The following is a 6172-nucleotide window of genomic DNA, read 5'->3' as shown; positions in this document are numbered from 1 at the left end:
GAATTTTCATTGAAAGGAAATATGGGAACACCTCAACAACATTAGATAACTCAACAGTGGACTCAATGATAGAATCAGTGCATTCCTCAGTGGTATTCAGACCGGTTGACTCTAGAGTGTAAGCAAACTTGAAGTTGTCCCCGATGTTTGTCCAATTCAGGAGTGGTCCGTTGGCCTAGTGAATCAAAAAGTGCGGTAGTGGACCCTCTTCTTCTTCTGCAGTGATTGCTGCTATACTTTTCATGGTGCCATTATTGCCTCCTTAAGGTTACTTGGTCACAAAAGTAAATTGGCTGATCTTGCGCTCTCGAAAACCAAACTTCCTGAGGGGTGAATCTCTTTTGAGGCTTCTCAGACCATTGTTGATGAATTCAAGATTCTCTAATGGACCATTTGAAATTGCCCCAGCCCTTTGGTTGCACTTTTGTCCATCATCTTGAATCTTCCATCGCAATTGGTTCTTGCTCAATGGCCACAAACCATCATTCTTCTTTCTCTCATTCCTTGAGCGTAAGTACTTTTCCTAGGGAAGGGTCTGGGCTTGAGCTCATACAAATCCTTCGTAGCATCTCCTAGAGGAATGAGCAAAGATGTCTTTTCATATCTTTGGGTAAATGTAAGCACCAAACTAGCTTCACCTTCTTATTCTATTCTCTTTTGAGAAGAATCCAAGGACTGGTTGCCTGTAATACCCCTAACTTTTCTTTGACTTAGTCTAACCCTGACCTGAAGTGATGATTTAGCTGATGACGGGGCAGTCAAAGTCAATGTTTGTAATGGACGATGTGGTGGTCAAAATGTAAATTTGTTGACCAAAGTCCAAGATTCTTTGGCCATGTCACCACTTTATTTTTGGTAAGTTTTTAAATGTTTTTGAATTGCAAAATTCCCATTTTAGACTCATACCTTTTATGATAACTATATGGTGAGGCATAACTACCTTTTTGGTTGTTGGTCACTTATAGAAACTCCCATTTTTGCCTTACAATTACTTGTCTATTATAAACCAAATTAAATATGTCGTTTTATCTCCTCATCTCACAGTATTTCCTTATTTAGTTTATATACTTATGCTAATTATTCAAATTCCCGCAATTATGATTTGACACCTAGATTAATATCCTTTTAATTATACTAACTTAGTGATCTTTTTTTTCCCCTTCCTTGTGATATTCAAATCAAGGGGGACAAATTATCAAATCAATGGGGGTAAATTGATTAACCTTTTTCCCTTCCTTATATGACTCAAATCAAGGGGGGACAAATGATCAAATCAAGGGGGCAAATTGCATAATCAAGGGGCATGTAGGCAACACTTTTGGCATCTCATTTTTGCCTTGCTAAGCAAATTGACAAGGGGAAAAGTTGATTGGCCCTTAAAGATTTTATTCCTTCTTTGAATTAGGAAAAGAGCTTGGGAAATAAAAAGAAAAGAGGGTAGGTTGGCAGCTTCTCACAAGGCTACATATTTTGAAAAGAGAGAAGAAAAGAGAGAGAGAGAGAGAGAGAGAGAGAGAGAGAGAGAGAGAGAGAGAGAGAGAGAGAGAGACATCCTTTTCCCCTCTGTTAGTGATTCAAGAGAGAAAGAGAATAAGAAGAAGAAAGGTTCAACCCCTTCCCTTGCCTTCGCTTGATTAAGAGGGAGACATTTGTTCAAGACCTTATATCTAAAGGTATTTTTTTTTTTTGCCTTTTGTGAAAGTTTTTCGGTAAGTGGTTTAATTCACTCTCTACACGTGGTTTTATTTTATTTAATTATTGAATATGTGATATAGGAAATTAACTTGTCTGTTTATATATTAAATGACTTTTTTTTCTTCTTAGAATTGTAAATTTATTTCTCTTGAAATTTCTATCTCTTTATTGGGTTTTGCATTTCACACTTAATAAATGAAAGCATATTAGAAATTCTAATTTATATTTACTTCATTTTTTTTGCTTTTCGGATTTGTGATTGCTACATTATGTCCTTATGTGAATTTTTGGATGATGTATGCTATCATTGAGCACATTTTGTTTGTGCAAAAAACTCACTATTGATCAAGGTCACAGTATAGTGTGAGTTGTAGTACGATACGGGACGATAGGATATGTTTTACGTCTTACAAGAACCAATGGTGTAATTATAATATCTTGCATATGGGATGGATGTGGATTATGGTCACAGTACAGTGTTAGTTGTAGTACGGTACGGGGGCACATGCCATTCCCATATATTTGAACTATTATTGAGATTATGAATTATGTGAATGGTTTAACACACCGATCAAGGTCACAGTACGATGTGAGTTGTAGTACAGTATGGGATGATGGTGTTAAATTTTATTAATCATGATTTGTGATATCTATTATTATTTGAATGACTTGTTATATTTTTCCTTATTTTCATAATAGTTCACGTTTCATTTAAAACTAAAACTTTATTTCTTTTGTTTTCAAACTTGTGTAAATTATGATTTCCACCATTTACTAAGCTTCAAGCTTACCCCTTACAATATTTCAGATGATGGGATTGAGATTCATGGAGAGGGAGATGAAGAGACTATTGCATACCTATGGTTTAACAAGAATGAGGGTGGCTTTGACTTGGGTGGAGGCTATTTCTAGTTTCTTGATGATTCTATTTTCTTTAGTGTTTTCTTTAAAGTCTTTTGAAAGGCTTATTTGACATTTAATGTAATTTCATTTTAAACCTTCCTATGGGGGAAGTGTCTTTTATTTTTTTATTTATTATTTAAGAGTTGCACATTTCTATGAATTAATTACATCTTTTTATTTATTTTATTTACTTATTCCCATGGTTTGTGGAAATTCGTACCGATTCATTCCCTAAAATGAAATCGATCTTGGACCGCCAACGACCAAACTCCTAGATCGGATTTGGGGTCGTTACACTGCCTTCTTAGGTTGGATCAAAGCAGTGAGATCGAGAGGGGAGTCCTCATCTCCAATCATCAGTATTTCTGATATATTCATGATGTGACTTTCACTGTTCTTCCTTGCGAATTGGAGTTACTCCAATTCGTAGTGCACCAAATCAAATTTATCCTGGAAGAATACCTCGAATTATTGTTGCAACTTTGCTGCGGCTTCATTAAACCAAGGCTCAACATTCCTCTAAAATGGAAAATCCTCCCATTCTTTCACAAAATATCCATTAAGGGTAGGATAGTAAGTCGCAACTATTTTTCATGTCATCCTCAGCATCTTGCCACATTCTTTTTGCTTGGATTCCTCTTTCTCTTTCAATATTGAGGAAGATACCCCAACCCTCCTTTGCTTTTGTTTTCAATTACCGTGGATAACTTCGTCACACCCTAGTGATATTTGTCAAATCCCATCCCTGGGAAGTACTGCATGTTCATATGACAAACTAGGGGATTCCAAATGGCCTTGTAGTTTGTTGGGATGCCTTTTTCAACTGTCCCTTTGGTGAGGAAAGCACAAATGCCTTCTATATCGAATCCACTGAGCCGGACTTCTTTCTCTCGTTCTGTTCCCTTTTCAATGTTAGCTAGAGTGTTGACTAACTCGGGATCCCCTGAAATGGTTATTACTTTTCCTTCTTTTTTGTACTTCACCTTCTGGTGTAGACTGGAGGATATGCCTTTCTTGGTGGAACCACGGTCTTCCTAGAGCATGTTAAAGGAGGCCCGAATATTTATCACTTGGAAATCAATGTCAAACTTTGTCGAACTGATCATCATAGCCACCATAAGAATCCCCAAAATTCCCCTCCTTGTATTATCATAGGCCCGTACTTTTTGGTTTGAGGGCCTCATTTTCTCCATGTTCAAGTATATGACTGAGGCATATGGTAAAGGTAACACGTTCAAAGAGGACCCATTGTCGATCAAGACCTATGGTATGATCTTGTAATGTCACTCTACTATTATATGCAAAGCCTATTGTGCCTATCTCCTTAACTAGGTAGCTCGGAGTCAGAAAACATTAAAGATTATATTGCATATGCTGCCCTTACTATTTGTCAGAGTCGTGCTAGATCAATTTCAACGGGCACTTGCACATTAGTGAGAGATTTGAGTATGGCTTCACGGTGTGAGGGGGAAGCCATAGACAAACCCCAAATAGAGATATTGGCCTATACCTTTTTAAGTTGGGCCAAGACAAGATTCTCTGGTTCTGTATTCAAACGGTTTTCCCCCACCCCGTTACTTTAGATTGCTCTACTACCAAGGACTTATTCTTGAACTCCTTTTTGCTCTGTGTTTCCATTATACTTACGAGCTTTTTCATAGCGATTTCTGTGGGGTACCCATCACCTTCATCATCACTATCCGTGATGATAATGATTCTGACCATGGGGGTGTCCTCTTCGGCATATTCTTCATATTATCCTTCTCGACTTGGAGTTGGGGGTGGAGGACCTCCTTAAATTTTAAGAGCTCTTGCCTATACTATCTTCACTGCATTAAAGAGACACTGAAATTCTTTCTATAATGTGCTCCCTTTCATTGTTTGTCTGAGAAGATCCATTTGCTCAGTGTAGTAATGTTGACTAATGGTCACATTACCTAACGTTTCTTCAGTCCCATCTAAATGGTCTGTCATCATACTCAATTGTATAGCCACATATATCATTCGTTCCTTAAATGCTACTTCAAGATTGGTGTCTCATTCTTCTTCGCCCTCATTATCCTCCCTACTGGGGTCTTCTTCTAAACTTGACCAGTTTCCTTTATCTGGATGGGTAGTGTTGAATGGATGGCATCTGTGGGATCTATCATATCCGATCATCTCTACTTATGGTACATACTGGGTACTTGGATGGATCTTCATATAAAAAGTATCCAAACACATCCTCTTCATCAGCGCTCCAGGCCTCATAGCCATCACTGTCATATTCATCTTCACCCTCATCTTCTTCCTATTCATTGGTCTCCCCATTGTCATTGATTCCTTTAGCGTCCTGACTCTCATAATATTCTAAGCGTACCGAATGGAACACTTCCATAGGGTCGGATTCTGCATCATAACCTCGGAGTTCATTAATGACATTGTCAGATTCATCTTTGGTATCGCTTGTTATATAGATTAAACAAGCCTCTTCTTTATTTGTTCACCGACTGCCAATGCCATCACTGCTCTGAACACCTCATCTGTGATTCCTTGAACCACCGACAAAAGGTTCTTTTCAGGCTCAATGGGTCCAATCTCGGACCTTCTCTTTCCAAAGCATTCATTGACCCAGTTGATGAGGTAAAATCTTGAGATTTTGACAATGTAAGAATGTCGCTCCAATTATAGCTATCCATCCATCCTTTTTTGAGATCATGAAAAAGGGGATCGTACATCGACCCTAAGCAGCATGATGATGGAGAGTTGGGATAATATGGTCGAGCTGATGGATATGAGGTAGGATGGTAAGAAGGGGATGTTATGTAGGAGGTTAGATGTTTTGATAGCGATAATGGATGGTAAGGTTATGATGAAGAATATGACTTTGGGTGGTATTGTGGGGATGCCGGTGGTGATGGCAACAGTGGATGATAGGGCGGTTCACATGTGGGTGAAGCAAGTAAAAATGACGAGGTGTGGAATGTAGGAACCTCAGATGATGGTGATAGTGGCCAAGATAGAGGTGGAGGACTAGGTGGCGGAGATAGAGGATAAGCAAGTGGTTGTCCTGTAACTCCTGATACTCTTTCATTCGCAACATTTAAAGCCATTTTAGATTCATCCCTTGCCATTCAGCTTTGTCTCCCATGATTTTCCTCTAAACACGAGAATTCATGAGACAATTTTTGACCCTGGACCGGATGAGTTGAGTCGGATCATTCTTGGCCTCTTCATCTTCCAATGCATACACATGGCTGGTGTGAGGACCTCCGTGATCATACACCATGGGGCAATAAAAGTGTATATTTGCATAATACATATAAATTTTCCTCTGCCAAGAACTGTATTATTTCTTGTAAGCTATTTTGATGAAGCTAATGGTATGTCTTATGATTTCCGGACGGAGGGATAATCTTTATGTATGGATCAACTTCTCTATCCACTCGAGTTCCCTTTAGAGATGATACTTCCAAGAATACATGATGAGGTGGTTGGATCAAAGAAACGAGGATCCAAATCCCAAGAGTCGTTTGCCAACATATTAACTGTCCCATGATCCGAGAGTGGATTGGTTGTGACATTTGGAGATTGT

The sequence above is a fragment of the Macadamia integrifolia genome, unplaced genomic scaffold, assembly GCF_013358625.1.
Source record: "Macadamia integrifolia cultivar HAES 741 unplaced genomic scaffold, SCU_Mint_v3 scaffold2987, whole genome shotgun sequence".
NCBI lineage: Eukaryota > Viridiplantae > Streptophyta > Magnoliopsida > Proteales > Proteaceae > Macadamia > Macadamia integrifolia.
Note: the sequence above shows the minus strand (reverse complement) of the source record.